Source organism: Pithys albifrons, chromosome Z (assembly GCF_047495875.1).
Source record: "Pithys albifrons albifrons isolate INPA30051 chromosome Z, PitAlb_v1, whole genome shotgun sequence".
NCBI classification, from domain to species: Eukaryota; Metazoa; Chordata; class Aves; order Passeriformes; family Thamnophilidae; genus Pithys; species Pithys albifrons.
The window spans coordinates 73509638-73530633 of record NC_092497.1 but is presented as its reverse complement, the minus strand read 5'-3'; positions in this window follow the sequence as shown (position 1 = coordinate 73530633).

Below are 20996 nucleotides of genomic sequence, written 5' to 3'. Positions count from 1 at the left end.
TTCTGCTTTTGCCTTTCACTCCTCCTGCCACACTGCCACTGTGGTGCCCTCTTTCCTTTCTAATTAATTTTCTGCTGTTTCTTCATCTCCTTCACCCAACTGCAACTTTCTCATCCCCTGTTACTGTAATAAAAATTACAATACATGAATTTTTTAAAGTGAAAGTAAAGGAAATAAACCAATGAGATAGCACTTTACCAATTTATTTTCTCACTAACCATGTTTTTGACTGTAGGGTCTTTTAGACAGGGACATCTGTTGTGGGTTTTCATTGTGCCTAGTACAATACATATTAAAAAAAAAAGAAAAATGATAACTCAGTCCTTATCTTGATGGACCATCAGAATGCAAACCAGAAAAACATGTCACTCACCTCTGACTGATAATTCATGCAATGGTACTATCTAGCAGTTTAGTTCCAGTTAGTAATTCAGCCAATTCTATAAATGATTCATTTTAATTACATTTAAATAAAATTTAAATTATTTTAAAGCAGGGAGATTTCCCTTCCTGTTTTTACCATCCTCACATTTTGTTTTACTTTAAACTGCCAAGTTATTAGGGATCTGTATCTTGTCTGTTCTCCAAGGCTGAAACAATAAGCTTTATCTGAACCTGACAAACACAATTTCTCTTCTTCATAAATAAATGCCTTGAATGTCATGGTTTCCCCACTCCACTACCACAAGTCCAGTCAGGGCTATGTCATTTAACAGAGACATATATTTTGTTCTGTGAAAAGCAGAATCAAGAAGTGTAACCTATATCCCAAAGCCATACAATTACCACTAAATTATACAGGTGAGATAGCCACGGAAAGTTGTGTTTGCTCCAGCAGTGCTGGCAACTGCAGAAAATGATGTATTGCAGCAATGGAAGATTTCCTTGACTTTCAGAGATTTAGAAAGGCTGCTCACTGCAGAACCTGCAAGAACCTATGTTTTTTGGCATACACAGTGCATTCATGCTCTCTCAAGGACAAAAGTGAGAGTTTCATTTCATTGTTTTGTTTATCTCTACGGTCTTGTACATGGACTTTTTCAACAAGCACTGGGATAAAAACTGAGTTTTTGATATAGTTCATTTTGCCCATGCAGTTATGCATGTCACCAAGTGAAAAGTATAGATCTGAAGAGAGCAAGGCTCATTCTCAACACAGAGAATCTGATGTCTTATCAGGTGCACTTGAACCCCTTTATGATACATACAATATGAAGAGCTTTACAACGAATCTCTTAAATACTTAATTTATAGTCTGCCCTCATCAGAGTATTTGTCATTTACAAATGGATAACACGTGGCATGTGGACTCATCATTAGCCCAAGGTAACAGAGGTTGTGACTTCTAATTCTGCGCTCACCCCTGCTACAGAGTTACTACATGACCTTGTACAAATCACTTAACCTCTATATGACTAATTTTATCCATCCATAAAATAGAGATATTTAAATTTTTTAGCTACACAGAGCAGGATGATGAGAATTAATTAATGCTATTGAAATCCCTGAAAAAGAAGGCTTAAAATACAGGGCCTAATTCCACTAGTATTCACTCTCTGACTCTGTCCTGGGCAGCTGCTTCTAGCTGAGCAAAATGAGTGTAAAACCTACCATCTTGATTTGTTAGCATTGTTCAGATTCACTGTGCTTAGATATAGAGTTCACACAAAACGCTCTAGAGAATCAACCCAAAAAGAAATCTCAAGTGATTAATTACTGGTATTAGTTGTATATCCACATACCTAGAGTACAACCAACAATGTATTCAGAATTTCAGAGGAGGGATTCCAAGTCAGCATATGTAAAAATACACATTTGATTAAAAGCATCTGTCTGTGTTACTGAAGTTGCAAGCATCAGTCAGGTGGCCACATGCTCACATGCATGTTGCAGAAGGAGTGAGCATTGTTCATGTGGTTCTTCAACTTCCATTTTTAAAAAAAATTTGACCCTAAAATTTCACTTCTTCTGGATTGTGAAGCAAATTTCCAAAACAAAACCAGTAAGATTTTCACTAGAAACTCAAGTTGGAAATGTAGTATCATGTCACCTACCAATATATTGAAATTTTATGGGATAGAACTATTACAAAACACACAGCATGAAGAGCTAGCTAGTATCCATGTCTAGTGGCTGGGATGACGGGGAAATGGTACAGCTTACTTCACTTTACTACTGCCATGCTGTTTTACAGTCAGCATTTCAAATCAGTCCCAGTCTAATTTCAATTCCCAGATATTAAGACATAGTGAAATCTCTATATAGTATGGAACAACCAGTCTTCAATCTGTTGTTTTACCTAAAGCATTTGTGGATTTGTGCTCAAAACAATCACTTCATTTCTTTCTATCACTAAGGCAGAACATTCAAGTTACTATAATTGTTACAAACTTTATCAAATTAACAATATATTCTCATTCAAACCTCAAGATCTGTCCAAAGTTATAGAACTGCCAGGAAGGCAGAAAGCAGAAATCTTCTCTGTAGGTATTGCCTTATCCTAGACTATCAGCAAACCCACAGATTAATGGTTCAAGATCATGTGTGGAGGAACACAAAATATTTCAAGGCAGGCCCTAACTCAAGTGCACTTTCAAATTAACCTTGGAAGATTCTTCGTCATAAGGAAAAATGAATTCTTAATGCAATGGGAGTGATTAACCTTGAATCTTTAAAGTAAGATGATTGGAAAGGATATGTTTATGTGAGGGACGGGGGAGAGATTCTACAATCTCCAAGATGTTTGAAAACTGATCCATCAGGGAGAAAATAAACAAAATTAATGCATCTCCCCTTAGGTTGGTGATGCAAACATTTCAGAGTACTTTCTGGTAAAAACCTTGTCTCATTTAAATGATCAACGCAGGATGTTATCCAATCGGTTAAACAGCAACAAGCTTGAACAACACAAACACACTTAAATGTCCTGTTTACTGAAGATGTTCATTGAAGATGATGGTGCACAGGAGCCAAGAGATTTGGAGAAAAAGTAAATAGGAATTAACCTCAGCTTGATGATGTCTGCTATAAGGTGTGCAGGGTGGAGGAATGTGGTGGTTTTTAAGGAACACATTCAGTGCAGGTATCTCGGTGTGCAACTGCAGTGAGAGCTGCAGTTTGAGCTCTGGGTGACAAGATCCTCAGGCAAGAGGCCATGACCTGTCAACCCTTCACATAACAAGGGGCCTGGGGGCCTGGGGACCTGTGGCCCAGCCAGGGGCCTGGCCATTCAGAGACATGGCAGGGGCCGACAGGGCCAACTTTCCCACACACGGACTGTGAGGGTATAAAAGCCCAGGGTTTCCTTTGTTCAGAATACACTCAGAGGGACCTGGCTTGAGCTGTTATTCTTTTCTTTAGTTATTTCTTCTTATTAGATTATTTTAAGGACTGGGATGTCTGAGGCTCTGCTATGGGAAACCTTGGGTTGAACCAGTATGGAAACCTAGTCTGACTGTCTGAGTTGGGGAATGGAACTGCAAAGGGGCCTCGTTTCCAGCTCAGTGGGTGCAAGTGTGACTCCCAGAGGGGCTCCTGGATGTCAGACAGGGATGTTTCCTCAACAGTGGTGACACTTTTGTCTTTTATTAGGACTAAGAAAATCTTTACTTGCACACTTGTTTAGAACACCAAGGTTCCAGGTTCTGATCCTCATACAGGCCATTCAATTAAGATTTGGACCTGAAGATCCTTGTGGGTCCCTTCCAACTCATAATATTCTGTGAAACTGTGAAAGTCTGTAAAATCATTTTGCACACTGCTAAAACTTGTTTGCATCTCACAGACCTATGTTAATATTCGCACAGCAGAAGAATATGACAGAAAGACCTAAACACTGCCAAAATAGCTTACCTTTAAACATACTTTTCCCTGAGTGAGAGACAATAAGTGTGCTTTGCTGGGAAAATAAGATAATAATAAACTAATAGTACTAATAATGCAGCGCCAATTATTTCTAGAAGAAACAAGTAAAGCTAAGCTATAAATAAAAATATAAAAGGTATTTTGGGGATGTTTTAGCTTTGCATCTTTGTTTTGATAAAATAACCGAAATATATAATTTCACTGACTAGTTTCTTCTCTGGCTCCTCCATTTATTGTCTGTCTGGCATTCTTTATTCCCTGTATTCCTTGAACCATTTCAAGAGAGGATTTAAGGAGGTGCTGATTATTAAAGCAGATGGATTTTTCAATAGACTCACATAAAACATACACAGGTTTTCAGATGTGGGATATGTCATTTGTGAGGACCTCCCAAGGAGGCACACACCTGCAGGCTTTGCATTAAAATCTACTGCTCCCATTTATCATGCCTTCTCAGTCATTCACACTGATTCGCTCAAGTTCAGAGTGCTCTTTTTCAGGTAATATCCTCAAACAGTACTGGCTCAAGGGAAATCCTGGAGCTCTAGAAATTCCCCTTTCCTTCCAAATACAAAGAAAGCAGTCATCTCTTCTTATCCTTTCCTTGCTCAGGCTGGTTTGCTGCCTTACCCAGTGTGTTAACCTGACATACAATATGGCCTTTAAAGTGGCAGGAAACACAACAACTTTGTGCATGCATCAGGAGGCTTCTCACATCATGCAGCTTATACCATGGACATGGCTTGTCTCTCCTTAGGTTATGTCATTTTTAAAACATATAATAATTTTAAGAGATTTTTCTATTCAATTCAGTCCCAAAGTAGCCTTATGCAGCAAGTCTTTTGAAGTATACTGACATGCAATTGATGATATTTTGTTTATAATAACCTGATGTGTATCCCTATGTGCTTCTCACTTCATATAGTGAACCAGAGAATATAAGTGGTGCTGAGTGTCTTTCTATCTTAAAATGTTCTTAAGTTACAGTTGGTTTTTAGTGAAACTGAATTTATCTGAAATGGTGATTCATATATTTACATATGTCTTGAATCCAATATTTTAGTAAGACATATTTCTGTATCATCAAATGCCTATTTTCAAATGTCTCATTTTGATAAGTGGGGTTTATTTTTCTTATCATGAGTCAAATGGCAAAATAACTGATGGTGGGACAAGGTAAAGATGATACATCCTACCTGAGGACTCCTCATGGACCTGGTAAGAATTTGGTTTTTATAGATGACATTAATGAAATAAAAACACCTGAATGAGTGAGTGAGTGAGTGAGTGAGTGAGTGAGTAAGAGACTGATACACTTTGTGCTCAAGTACCTAGAAATACTGTGGCTGAAACTAATACTTAGCTATAGTGGCTAGGAAAGATGCCTTTTCACGGTTACTGCTTCTGGTTGTATCTACTGTGTGGCCTACATCTGTCCCAGTAAATGCAGGCAATGCTGGAGTGATCCCAGCTCTAGGATCCTCTTATCATTAACAGTAAAATATTAGAACATCTTCAACAGGCAAAAGTGATAGCTGTAACAATGCACTCAACATAACAGATCAAGTCATATTAGCCTTCTTTTAGTATATCCGCTGGCTAAGTTACTAACTGTTGCTTTGTGGTCTGCATACACAATATCAACATCTTTTCAAATATTTAGATAGGGTTTTTTTCCACACTATCAATATATTTTTAAAAAATTAAGTAGGATAATTTCCCTGCCTCATCTTAATGTGTAGATTTCAGAAATCACATTTCTGAAGAATTGGAGAGAGGAGTGTTTGTCTAAAAAGTTCTGTGTATTCAAAATGAATTGCTGAAACATATTTATTTTCATATTTTAACACATTTTATTTACTATTCACTAATATTGGAGTTTAACAGTTTAACACCTTGTGTGTTTTACAAAAAAGAATGATACTATTCTGTTGAATCCATGGTGTGTTTGCTATCAATGTTTCACTATGTGCAGGATTTGTTATTAAAGAAGTAATCTTTAAAATGTTCTGCTGGACTTCTCTAAAGAAACCCATCTAAGAAGGCTATCTATCCTCCCATAAACCCTTTTCTACCCTATCATAAAATACCATCACTTCCTATAGAGAGCACAGGAAATTATGCAGCCAGACTTTTTGCGGTGAAACTTCTGTTGCGGAGAAGAACCTAACTGGGTGCTGGTTTAAGTCTGAAATATCAAGAATTCTATATTCCACTTTTTAAAAAAAAAAAATCACCAAAGTACATATTCTACTCATTACAGTGCAGTCAAGTTGTTTGTAAGGGGAATTATCTGTGTAGTTGAATCTTTACACTATTAGATTCCATAGGAAAGTTCTCAGCTGTCTTTACATACATGAGTCATAGTAACTTGGGTAAAGTTTTACCAGAAGCAAATAGCCAAACATCCTATATGAGGATGATGCATACTATTGAATCAGGACTTAGTAGAATGAACAAAATTTCTACAAAATTTTGTGAGTAAATGTGAGTAAATTCATCCTAAAAATTTACAAGGATGATTAAACTAAATAAATGCTTTTATAATATTTACTTCTACTTGCACTTTTTTTTTACTTACTATTAGAACTGGATAGTTTTCTCCTTTGTTTCTGGAATGATGTGTACTGGGAAGAAATTAAGCTCTGTGTTCTAAGAACTGTTAATCTATGTGCAACGTCTTTGAAGTAAAGCAATAAAACAGAAGAGCACAGATCTATTGGTAATATAGATTTGCTTTAACTGCTGAATAATTGTTAATTCAGATAATAAACATAAGATGTGTAGAATCTTGCAAGTTAATGAATATATTTTCATAGGGAGATGTGCCATGACAAAAAAAAAAGTATGTAGCAGACTTGGTGAATTTGGTTCAATGCATGATGAGTTTACAAATCTTTTAGCTTAACACTTACTACAACTTGAGACTGGTGAATAATTTGCAATGAATATTTCATCAGACGCATGTTGCCTTCTTTTTGCAAACAGCTCATAGTTTTCCACATTTATTTGTTACTGATTTTTTTTACAAGTAACCACATAGATTAATTCAAAACCATTATGTGCAAATATTTGTCAACTCAGTTGGATCGGTTAATTGCAATGAGTGAGATAAGTCACAAGATCATTTTTCTATTCATGCCGTGGAATAAAAAGCATATACTCCTGGAAGAAATATTAAACATAGTGTTGTATTTTTGAAATTATGTAAATTCTCTCCCTGCCACTAACTCCCCACGCCATTAGTTAACAAAAGAAGTAGTTAACTGCTACCAGTTGCTTCTTGATCATTTGGGTGGGGGGCAGATTGGGGTAAGGTGTAGCAAGGAATGGGTTTGCACTGGTTTTTTTGTTCTTGGGGACATTCACACAGTTCTGGGGGAAGGTTGGAGCTGCATGTGCTGGGTGTTGGACAGAAACCTTTCTCTTCTGCTGCTTGCTGCTTCTGTGGAGTAAGCTAGTTTCTTCTTGCCACTGCTGTTTCTCCTGGTTTTTCAGCATTGGGGACCCAGCCACCGCTCCAGCCTCACCATCGCCGGCAGTGTCACGGCTGCCCACCCCACCACGACAGCAACCCAGGAGTGAGAAGTCACAACTGCTTTCTGGGACACTCTGTGGCTCTCCACTCCTAGTTTTCCTTCTTCATTTGGGACAAAGGACACAGAGAGAAAGACAGAATTGTTCTGAGTGCTCATCGCTCATCTGCCTGGCTGGAAAAAGACAGAACTCACCCTGCAGCCAGTCAAGGTGTGACACTGAGGTTGCCCATAAATATAACTTCTTCAGGAGGAACCTACCGGTTTGGGGGGTTGTTCTCTTTTGTTTGTTTTTTTTTTACTTGTGGTGTTGGGGGAGTAGTTTGCTCTGGTCTGTTTACAGTTATATCTGTACCTACATATAAATATAGTAGTTAAGTTATCCTTCTTATATCCATTTTCTAATTAAAGTTCCTTTTCTTAAATTTAATAAAGAGTGACATGATTATTGTGGGGGAATCCTCTCCTCTGCTTTTTTTGGTAAACATTCTGTTTTTTTCCATTCAAACCAAGACACATGCAAATATAACATTTTGTTTTACTGATTACCCTGCATGTGATAGAGGAGCATGTGCTTTATGACCATTCGTGCCAGTAAAAGGCAATCATTCAAATGTCTATAAACAAACACAAAAGGGGATGTGATTATCATGTAGCCAATATGAAATACAACCTCATTTTTAAACAGGGGAATGAATTAACAATATGCAGTTGGTAGGGCAGATAAGTGACACTAAGGACACAAAGACAATGCCAGCAGCAGATATTTGCATGCTATTTGCCTGTGTTCCCTTTTTGTAATTGTTTGATGCTCTCAGGTACCTTTTGTTAGGACAAACGGTAGTTCCTAGGCAGTAACAAACTGGGCTGATGACAGTAACTACAGACATCCAATAGTTGTCTTCAAAATTGATTTTGTTCCATGCTGTGCTCTCTAGTCATTGTCCTCAGGGTTGCTTGAGGAGGTGAAAATCACTTCTCACTTTGTAATATACTTCTTCTATGACAAAGGCTAAAAGGAGCTCTGTCAGAGGAGCTGTTGTGGGGGCCATAAATAAGTGGAGGATACTTCTAACCAAGGAAATCTTCCATAACTGGATCCGATCAACTTATAACCATTTAACCTACTAGGTGCAAAATTACTGTAATCTAGCTTAGAAACTGGCATCTGTTTTCACTGAACAATAGCACACTGAAACCTCTACAAGACTAAAAATTTCTTCCTTCCTGCCACATTTATTTTTCCAAGTAACTGATCCAAAATGGACAATCCCCATTGTTGTCTTCTCTTTACCCAGACTGGCTTCTCACTCAAAGGGTCACAACTAACACCCAGTATGTTTTGTCTGTAATGGAAATGGTGAACACCACAGAGCATACGTTAATGAGCCAGCTGTGCTTAAGCAGAGATTAGGAAGACAGAGATACAGCAGCCAGCTGTGCCAGAATTTTATCTAGACACTTGTCAAAACTGGCTTTGCTGGTACTAATTTCTTCCACATTATACTAAAAGCTGTCACATATACTGTTACATATGTTCAGTCCAGACAGAGAATAAAAGTATGACAGTAGCAGGTACTAATATTAACACATTTCAAAAATCCTTTGTTGGCAGAAGTACAAGCATCTTGATTTGCAGAGGTATTTGAAGTACTGTCATTTGATTTTGGTAGGAATTAAGTACCTGACCTGTTTAGACATTTAGATAAATCTCACTAAATACCCCATCTTCTCCTCTAGGCAGCAAAATAGCTCTGTGTGTTTGATTTATAGCATTTAAAAGAGGTCGTTAAGGCTTTAACTCAACTCTTCCAACACATTAAATACAGATCCTAGCCTGCATAAGACTCCGCAAAATAGTTACTTAGGAAGTATTAGCTAACACAGGATATTACCTTAAATCATTACCTCCGGGGATTCTTTGAATGTAAAAGCATTTTGCCTTCCAATGTCAGTGGCAAAACCATAGGTTAGATTGGCCATGGGAAAGAAACTGAAACCACAAAATCTGTTCTCAGGCATACCAAAACCAGAAATTCTCCTACCCATAAATGAATTCCACTATTAAGCATGTGGTTGAATAAACATCAATGAAACTTGAGCATGTTATGATTATTTGAGGATTTCTTGTTAATGACTGTTGTGCAGACCACGCAGCTGCACAGACAAAGTGAGTGTGCAGATCTGAAAATATCCCTGTGTGTAGTGAGATAGCAGTCATCAGGACCATTTCCTTTGCACTGACCATACTCCCAGCATAGTTCCTCAAAAAGGAAAAAAAGACAAAAAAAAAAAAAGCAGCTGCAGTGCACACATGGCATAAGCACTTTACTAAGGCATTACAGTGTAGTGTCATGCAGGCTCTTAAAGAAAATCTGATACTCTAGTGGTAAATGTGTATGTTCATTCCGTATAAATGATTAAGTTCAAAAAACCATACAATGAATCACGGTTGCAGGGGTGGACTTCCTTTGATTAACTATACTAGTATAATGAAATCCAACAGAGCAATCACTGAAACATTTAGCTCCAAATGTAAATCTTCTTGAACTCTGAAGAAAACATGCTAGGCAACGAGAGGTGCTATATAATACAGCTGTATTTCATATCATGAAAGTGGAAACAGTTCAAAAGGAAAGGGAATGTTGAAAATTTGTTATGCTGTGTTTGGCAAGAATGAATCATTCTGAATGTGTCAATCATGATAAGCCAATATATTTTTAATCTAAAGGTCAATAGAAGCATTTTCTATACTGGTACAATAGTTATGCCGACTACGAAAGTAAGCATTTATGACACCCTTTCAAGTATTAATACAGTACCATAATGTGTCTTGGAGAATTAATCTCAGCTTTAAATTGAACAGCATAGATTGATCAAGGTAAGAGAATTTTATTAAAAATGTAGTGATATAATCCATGACACTTTCATTTCAGCTAGACTGCAGTGTAGAATTCCCACATCTCAGGCTTGTCTTAACTGTAGAGATGAAAGGTGTCTTTTCTACCAAGATACAGAATGGAGTGTCTATGGGAAACCTACTGTTTCACTACAGAATGTGAAGATTTCTTGACATGTTTAGTGGTCATGCATTCGAACACTAAGATATGTAGGTTTTCAAGGAAACATATCTGCTAAGTGCTATTAATGCTAATAAAATATTACCTGCACCAGTAGGAAACCTGGACCCAAGGAATTCTTCTCAATGAACAACTTAAAACATCACAAGTTTTCTGTGTGTCATCATTTCCCTGTTGTTCTACTTTTTTTGTCCGTGCAATTGACTACAGTTGAAGAGAAAATTTTTTCAATGGTCAGTAGATTGCTATGAACACAAAATGCAGAACACAGGCAATCAGAACAACACATCCACAAGAAAAGTATTTTCCTTCTACCATTGCTTACTCAGAGGATTTAATGAGGGCAGACCAGAGAACAGAAACTGTGGTGGAAGGACTCTGGTGTCACACTGAGGGAAACAAGGTTGAGGGCAGCACTGCTGATGTTGGGATATTATCCTCCAAGCTGTGTGTAGCCAGAGATGGGAAGACCCTGAAGGACAGAAACATGGCACTGGGGAAACATCTTAGTGATTCGCTGGTATTTCCTCTTGTGTTGTTAAGTGAGGGAGTTCTTCTTGCCTTCTTTTCCAGCCTATTGGGCTTGCCATGGAATAAATGTGCTCTATTATATACAAATTGCATATAGACAATAGGTCATCTCATATAAGGAGATTTGACGTTACTACTATGGACAGGATCAGATTTGGTGTGAGTGGATGTACTAGTTTAAAGGTAAATCTGTGGGAGAAATTAATCCAGCTCAAGAGAGATTACAAGTCAGAGTCACAATGTACTAAAAATATTACAACAAATACAATGATACAGAGAAAAAAATGGGTTTAACCCACAAGACCCAGAGGTATAACCCAGCACCCTGAGGCACAAACAGAATGGTGTTTGTTATCCTCTGTGCTGAGCTCCTATTTCACATGGAGTTTGTGACTTTGTAGGTTATATGGTCTGCAGCTTTAATCACATGATGTGAGTTTCCTTGACCACCAAACCTCACTGACTTTTGAGACTGCTGTGTGTATGAAGAGCATTCCCACAATCAGGAAAACAGAGGAAGCAGAATCTCTAAGACTGGGAAAATAAGACAACTAAGGAATTCTCCTCACAAAGACTGAGTGATACAGCTCTGCTCAATAATGTATAAGCATGTATGTAAGTAAGAGAATAATGCATGGATACAAGTCCCCTACATGATTAGCAAATACCACAAATGAGACCCCTAGGAAGACATGGTTGGTTTTGTTTCACTGAACAGTTTCTTGGGACATGTGATTATTGTTTACTAGAAATGGAGCAAACCAATTTGGCCAGCCTGTCTTAACTACTTGATTAGTCTGTTTGTAAACACTTAAGAGGATTTCCAAACCTTCCTCTAATTTGTAGCACGTGATGGAACTGAGCTGCCTATAGCCTAGAGATAGAGCTGATTTGGAACATACATCATGAGCTTTTTTCCAGGTAGGAAGGCTGGAACCACACAAAGGAAGTCTGTCCAGCACCTACTTGCAGCAGTGAGACCTGCAGAGACCTCTCCAAGCAAAGCTCAGCAAGTCACTCATTGGCCATGGTGAGCCTCCAGACTCAGTTTTCTGCTTCCTGAAAGACAGAAGAACCTAGAAAATCTTCACTCATTTTTTAAATTTTTCTTTTTCTAAAGTTTCTATTTTATTTTATTTTTAAAGGTCTGTTTTCTCCCTGCTCTCTTATGGAGCCATTTCTACAACATCCTGATAGCTGCTTTATTTCTGATGGTAGCTGCTGATACCAGATAATTCTAGATTGCAAGTTTCTATAAATCAAATATCTGGTGTGAGGTAGGTAGATTATGTCTATTATGCATTCTTTGATATGTACCCCAAACAGTGAAAATGTGTCACACTTGAAAATTTTAAAAAATACATTAAAAAGTTTAGATCAGATGATTGCAGCATTATTGAGGTAGAGCATAGTTGAATTACTGCTTTGCAATTGTATAGTAACAGCAGATTAAAGCAGTGGGGAAAAAATTCTGGTAGAATAACTTAACCTGTGATAAACTTTCAAGAGCCCAAGTGGTGGAATAACCTCAGATAAGGCAACAATTTATAAGTTTGAGAATCCTTAGCAGGGGGGAAAAACCAGCATGAGAAAGGTTTAAGTAAGTAACACAGTCTTCTGCCAGTAATACTCTGTATATCCCACTGTTCCCTTGAGTGATTATGCCAATATCTGCAGCATTGGAATTGGACACCTATTAACCTGCATGAGAAAACTTTCATATCTCTTTCGTGTAGAATCATGAACTGTGGGACTAAATGCAGGTGAACAGATTCAATAACTGTATTTTTACAGTAGAATGACATAAGCAAATATAAATCCCACTAGTGATATTATAATTCCTGCTAAGCTAATTGAGAACATACTCTTTTCTTCAATTAAATAAATTACTGTTCCAATTATATGACCCCAAGGTCATCTCCTTTAGGAGATGTCTAGCACTTGAATTAACTATTCAACTCTTCACAGTAAGTGGCCTCAGACCATCAATGCCAAATAAATACTGCTGAAATATGCATTTAATTATCCTACCACTTTATCTTCTAAAACCTTTTCTTTGCCAACAGTATTTTTGTTTGCTAATTTATTCTGGAAGGGTGAGAGATTTCTGAGTCTAGTCTGAGCCTAATCTTTGTAGACTCTTATCCCAAGAGAGATTACAGCCAACTCTCACAGAGAAAACTGGTTACAGTGAGACCATTTCTTTGCTATGGTGGAGCAAACATTTTTTATTCTGTATTCTTTTTGTTGTTGATTGCAAGAAACAAACACAGCTGGAAAACTTTTATCAAGTTTCATAAGTACGCCCCTCCAAAATGCTTTGCTGGGTTAGCTAAGGACAAAATGCCTCCTCTAATGAAGAATCCATGTTTTGCCAAACTCAGAGTAACTACTGCTGAATTAAAACTGACATGTAAAATGTCACTGAGCTCACTACAAACTGCTTTATTTTTGCAATTATGTGGTGCAATTTACACATCAACTAAAGCCTGCTACAAAAAATATAAGTTCTTCTGAAAGCTAAAAGCTGCTTTCCATCCTTCTGACTTGCTAAAACTAATCCTAATGAATGTAGGGTTTGGAAAGCCTATTCCCCATGTCTTTAGACCCTGCTTAAGCCCTTTATATAGGTACTGCATGGAATCCTCTACTGAAGCATATCGTCCCTCGAGGAACACAGTAAGTTGTCTTTAGTCTCCTTACATTATGTATTAGTCTGTAGAAATAAGAAAGCTCCTGACAATTCTGCTGTAAATTGGAGTAGAATTAAATTTGCCATTTATTTTCACCAATATAAGTAAGAGCTCATCTTTGTCTTTCATACAAAAACCACTGCATGACTAAAAATTACTTATCTTTTATTCTTGTAACCTTTTTTTGATTTTGCATGTTTTTCCATGTAAATAAACAAACATATACAAATTGTAGTATAAAAATCCCCTTTTATTTTGCATTATTTGTATTATAATTTTCATAACTATTAATTCTTTTAAAGAGGAAAATAAAAGTGATGACACCCTGCAGAATAGTGGACTTCATAACTTTAGAAAAAAAATGTTTCATTAAGTTTTAAACAAGAGGCATTCATTATTATGCATTTTGTGGCAAGACAAATATTTTTTTGGGGGGGTTTTTTTTGGTTGGTATTTTTCTCTGTAAATGATGACCATAATTAAGCCTCTGATAACGAACATTTTTATTACTAAACAGTACAATTTATATAATGTCTCCACTCTAGGAGACTTTCCTTTTTTAACGAGGAGGAAAGGCAAATAATGACTGAGATTATAGTTTAATACTATTATTTTTAAGGACGTTGCACAACACATATATAGGCTATATTAATATTTAAGCAAAACTTAATCAGAGACTTGTCTGTTTAGCTAGAGAAAGAACTGAATTATTTGTCATGACTAATGCAATGTTGATGTTTCTCCACGTTCTAGAGAAATGTACATAGTAAGTTATACCCAAGCGAATTTTTACACACTGTAAAACATTTCCATGTCATTCATGTAGTTAATTTATGCCTGGCAGAACTCTGTATAGACAAAAAATTACTTGAAACTGATAGTAGTGAAGTAATAAATGTCCTCACAGTTACTTGTAGCTGTATGAAATGTTTTATTCAACTGCAAATGTAAACTGTTTTCAGTTTTGTCTGTGGAGATCTTTGGAGGGCCTGGTCTGGCAGTCAACACCAAACTATTCTCAAAGAAAGGTATTTTATCTAACACGCTCTTGTTATTCCAAGCAGAGGACAAGGACAAACATGACATAGGTGACCACTTCTAGAACTTAAATTCTGGACATCAGCATCTGAGACTTGATAAGGGAAGGTGCTTAGAGAATGCAGATTATTTGCTCATAATATTATTTGAATATTTACAGTTGTATTTAGAAATGCTTCATGAAACAAAAAGAGGCAAATTTTGCTGAGTTTAAATACTGTTGAGCTAGCAGCAGTTCCCAGGAAAACGTTGTTTTAGCCACAGTTCACACATGTGATACATTCTCTTGTGTTTCCTTGATTAAGTATGTGACTGCATATTCCTATTTATGCTGTAAAATGAGTTGCAGAATTACACAAATTTAGTTGAGTTTTTTGGTAGTGCCTAAATGACTTTGGAATAGAAGTGTTTCTCATATTGCAAGAAATCTATCCTTCTAAGTTATCTTAAGGGTAATGATTTTTAAAATCATGCTGGAAACATTTATGCTGCAACCCTGTTATTTTTTCCACTACAATTTTAGTGAAAAGCAACATTTTTATCAAGCCTTTTTTGAAGAACAAAGCAGTGTGATTGAGGAAGACCTTCTGGTTCATGAATTTAATTCAAAATGGCATTTTGAAGCTATACCCCAGGCCTGCTGAGCTTTTGGTCAAGCTGTGCAGGTCAGAATATGTTTTGTAGCATCAGGAAGTCAGAGAGGGCAGAGGAGAGGACTTTCCATCATCTCCAGAGGGCTTTCCATCATTTGCAGTCTAAACATATGCCTTATGATGCTGCTAGACAGAAATTTCAACTGTTAAAAAAATTGAGACAACCAGGTATTTTCTATCTAACTGGATCTTTGTAGGTATTAGAAAACATGGTCAACAAATGTCTGTAACAAAAAGTCACAGAAATTGCCATGGTGGCAGGTGAGATTGTTTGGTTTTGAATGAGAAAAATTAAACCAGAATGTTTTGTTCCAGGCCAGCTCAATCAAAAAGTCATGATCTGACAAACTGAAAAGAAGCTTTTCATTTCACATCAGTTTGACATTAATCGACGTCTGTCTGAAGTGCTGTTACGTGCCATGAGATTTGTAGTGCTTTGCGCTGGGGACCTGAAAGCATGTTTCAGCTGTCAAATCCAAGTACATGTCCTAGCCCTGTCCTAATAAAGCTTGTCTGGACATCATCAGCCTCCCACTTTTTTATCTTCTTTGCCATGCTTTCTCTGGGAAAGAAATTGAACTCGCAAAGAGAAAACCATGACAGAAACCCATCAGTCCTCTCATCTTGCCAGCTGTGGGAACCAGACTGTAGACTGTGCCGTAGAAAAATCTTGCCCTTTGGTTAGAGCCATAACCTTGCCAGATGAATGTTGCTTTACTTTGCTCTTTCTCCACTGCAGAAAAAGAATCTCTCTGGAAAACAGAATTGTTTTCAATATACCAGAATATAGCCTATTTGGTTGTAAAGGATTGTATTCTGATGTTCATTTTTTAACCTGTAAGTAACTTTGAAGACATTTGTCAGATTAGTGTGGGACAGAAGGTTCATGAACTGTGTAATGAAAGAAAAGTAGGCTTCACCATCTGCTAATCTATCTCAGTGATGTGTTTTGTATGTAAATGGCTAAATTCATAATAGGTCTTGGCCATAACTAAGGCATTTTTGAAGTCTAATCCCTAATTCAAAAAGGTAGTTTTGTACAACTAAAGAATAGTTTCTGCTACAAGATATTTGGATATACGAACATAAATGTTAAAGACTAAATCTAAAAAGAGATGAACTGACATTGCTGGCCACACAATTTTGTATTACCCATGTTTCTGTTAAAATGCATAGACATCTAGGACAAAAAATTTTCCTGAAAAATATTTTAACTGTTGTACATTTTTTATAACAGGCACAGTTTTACAGAGAGTCTAAGGAGGCTGTAGATCTGCCATAATTAACTCTAGTTATGGAGCATGCACACTAAATTATTCGAGTGAAAATGAATATGCAGCCTCACAGCACCCAAATTCTGCTTGTGGCTGTATTTTTATACATTTCCTGATCAACCTTGATTCAACTCAACATATCTTTCCTATCTCCTGCAGGACAAAATAGGTTAAACATCTTTTATTATCACCTAGGCACATCCAAAATATACTCTTTTCATGTATTATAAAATTATGAGAGTGCATGTCAGTATTTTGGGTTAAAAAAAAAAGATCTGTATGCATTATGTATCATATTGAATACTTGCTGCTCCTTACCAATGACATATGAGCACAATTTGTAGAAGCTGGCTTCCGTTAGGATTTGAAACTAGACAGAGAGCTACGTCTCAGACAGGCTGTAGGCCATTTTTTTCCCAACAGGAAAGAAACTTGTGCCACAGTGGGGTAGAGCCCTCGCTAAGGGTGATAGGTTCATGCAGGCAGGCTGGCTGTGAACACAGGTCAAAACCATAGCAGATACAGGCAGAAAAGCTGTGTGTTGGTGTGGTGTATCTTTGACTCAAGTCATGGGTCTGTGTGCTGAAGCACTGTTTTTACAGGAAAGTAGAATGCTTTAAGAAGTCACCTTACTCTTCTGGCAATTAGGAAGCAGTGGAGTGGATAATAGCACCCCTGGACTTGCCTTTTACCTGGAGATAGGTAGGGAGAGTTGACAGTATGAGGTCTAGCTAGTCCAGGGCCTCATGAGAGGTGTGGATAGTACCCAGTGCCTACCCAGAACTGGGGACAAACAACCAAACATGGACTAATTCCTGTTTGCAGTGCCCCTTTTTAGGGCTGATGGCAAAGCCATGTCTTTCCCTTTTGGGCACCGTAGCGCTGTGAATGCCACTGCTGCATAATCATTCTGCCTAGGAAATCAAAGGTGGTTCACTTGAAAAGACAGAGGACATAATAGAAGTCAGAACGAGCTGCTGTAACCAGACCAAAAAACCCAACTCACTGGCAATTTTTCGTAACAGCAGAATAGGAGCCTTTGTAATTTGCAGAACACTGTGTTCTGGAGGTAGTTCAGAGTGGGGAAAAATATTTAAAAATTTGTTTCCATTGATCAAAAGCTAAATAAAAGGCTAAGACAGACATAGGGATCAACAGCAAAACAATACATTCTTTACATTCAACTAGGAATTCTCAGCAACTTTTTTTCATTTGCTGGGCATGATTGTCACATTAGCACAGCTGAAGTGAAACATTTTGAATGAAATTTTCTTCATTCTGGGTGGGGGGGCGGTGGAGGGGGGTGGTGGTGGGTGGAACACTGGAATAAGTTGGCCAGAGAAGTTGTGGACTCCTTATACCTGAAGTGTTCAAGACCAGGATGGATGGGATTCTGGGTAACCTGTTTTAGTGGGAGATGTCCCTGTCATATGAAAGGGTTGAAACTAGAAAATTTTCCAACCCAAACCATTCTGTGAGTCTATGATTCTGTGAAATAAAAGACAAGCAAACCCATCCCTTTATAGTCTCTTTATGGACAGTAATCTCATGAACAGGGTCAAAGACCACACTTGTTCATGGCTTGAAAACCAGGACACATGCTTGCAGCACTCTTTCTGTATTTCTATATAACAAGGGCCTAGATAAAAGCTCTAGTCTCAAACACCTTTTGCTGTATTTTTTTCTGGTTACATTGCAACTATTCACTCTACAGCATTAACTCTGGGGGAAGGTAGCCATTTCTGAAATTGTAGTTTTCGGGGCATTATGGAAGATGGTTCTTTGGTCATGGCAAAACAATGGATTCTTACTTGTATGGTAAACCCTACCAGTTGGTGGAAAACCATTAATACAAATATTAGCCATCAGTGTTCTGCTATTCCTGCTATGAATATATTGTGCTAACTCAAAAAAAACCAGCTGAAACAATTCCAGCTGACATGCATTTGAAGTTGAATGTAGAAACATTGGACGCTTATGGTTAGTGCTACAAAAAACCAAAGATAAATGGAGAAATCCCAAAATGAATGAAAACTCTGATGGCCAACAGACTGAAAATACTGTTTGTCATAGCATTTGATCTGGCTTGAATTACATTATTTTGGAAAAGCTTCACAGGTGCAATTGTGTTTTACCGTTGAAAATATTGATGTTGATGTGACAGCCCATGATGAACAGAACAACAAATTGATATTAGAAAACAGTTCTAGGATAGAAAGCCAGATTGATTGTTCAAACTACTTGACTATGGAGGAAATACAATATTCTCACTTCATACAAACTGAGTAGCAGAGCTTTGCTTTATGGTACTAATGGTGAGGATGAGAACTGCACCTCCAAACTGTGTAAGACTCTGTAAAGATTCCCCTGAAATAGCTCCAAGCAATTAATTTCAGGTTTAGAGCACACTGACAAAAGCTAACTGTCCTCTTTACCTCCTACTCTTTCTTGCTGTTACCCTCAAATCCTCACACTAAGCTGTGTTTGAGGGGAGCAACCCAAGTTCAAATATGATGAAACATTTTATTAGCAAAATACATTTTCATTGGAAAATTATTCAATAGCCACAGTAAGATCTAAAAGTGCAGCAGTTTCAACGGTACTTTCCATTAGAACCATTGCTTAGGTTTGGTATAGAATTTCTAATAAAAAACAGGGAGCTAGCCGCGATTTAATGTACATCTCAAAGTAAAACACAGAACCAAATCAGAGCAAACCAAGAGTCAGCCTGAAAGTTCTGGATATCATCATTGTCTTGCATTCATGTGATTACATTTATTTTGTTGCCCAGTGTTAGGGAAAATCCGGGAGATGGGTATAAACACAAGTCTTAGTGTTCAAAAAATCCTTAGTGATTTTGGGCTACTTCAAGCAAATAGACCACTGTCAAAAATGTTAGTGTTACACTGAAGAGAAGATATTGCTACAGTCCTAGTAAGATGCACATTTGTTTCCAGTCTGGTTTATTTCCAGTGTTTTCCATAGATTGCAGGCCTCTCATTTTATTAGACATTAAGACTTGGCTAACAGGTGTGAAGTGGATTTTTTAAGACATCAGGGGTGAATATCACTAAACAGAAAGAGATGAACACTTTTTAAAACTAATAATAAATAATAGCCAAGAACTTTCTAGTAGACAAACTGCAAGCCACACCACGAGACAAAATTAATTAGAAAGCCTAACCTTTTCATAGAATCATAGAATCACAGAATCAGTTGGGTTGGAAGAGACCTTCGAGATCATCAAGTCCAAGCCTTAATCCAATCCCACTTTGATTACTCGATCATTGCACTAAGTGCCATGTCCAGTCTCACCTTAAAAACCTCCAGGGTCAGAGAATCCACCACCTCCCTGGGCAGACCATTCCAATGTCTGACCAGTCTCTTCCTGATATCCAACCTAAACCCCCCCGGCAGAGCTTAAGCCCATGCCCTCTTGTCCTAATGTTCGTTGCCTGTGAGGAGAGACCAATCTCCACCTGGTTATAACATCCTTTCAAGTAGTTGTAGAGAGTGATAAGGTCTCTCCTGAGCCTTCTCTTCTCCAGGCTAAACAACCGCAGGTCCCTCAGCCTTTCCTGATAGGACTTGCGCTCAAGTCCTTTCACCAGCCTTGTTGCTATTCTCTGGATCTGCTCCAGTACCTCATATCTTTCCTGTACAGAGGGGCCCAGAACTGAACACAATACTCAAGGTGTGGCCTCACCAATGTAGAGTAAAGGGGAAGGATCACTTCCCTCGTCCCGCTGGCCACAGTATTCTTGATATAGGCCAGGATCCCATTGGCCTTCTTGGCCACCTGGGCACATTGCTGGCTCATGTTCAGCCTCCTGTCAATCCAAACCCCCAGGTCCCTTTCTGCCTGGCTGCTCTCCAGGCACTCTGCGCCCAGCCTGTAGCCCTGCATGGGGTTCTTGTGGCCAAAGTGCAGGACCCGGCACTTGGCCTTGTTAAACCTCATCCCATTGGAATCAGCCCATCCCTCTAGCCTATCAAGGTCCCTCTGCAGAGCCCTCCTGCCATCCAATAGGTCGACACTCCCTCCCAACTGGGTGTCATCTGCAAATTTGCTGATGATGGACTCAATCCCCTCATCTAAATCATCAGTAAAGATGTTAAACAAAGCTGGGCCCAACACAGACCCCTGGGGAACACCATTAGTGACTGGTTGCCAGCTGGACACAGCTCCATTCACCAGCACTGTCTGGGCCCAGCCATCCAGCCAGCTCTTAAACCCCACAGAGCATGTTTCTGTCCAAGCTGTGGGCTGCCACCTTTTCCAGAAGCATGTTATGGGAGACAGTGTCAAAGGCTCTTCTGAAGTCCA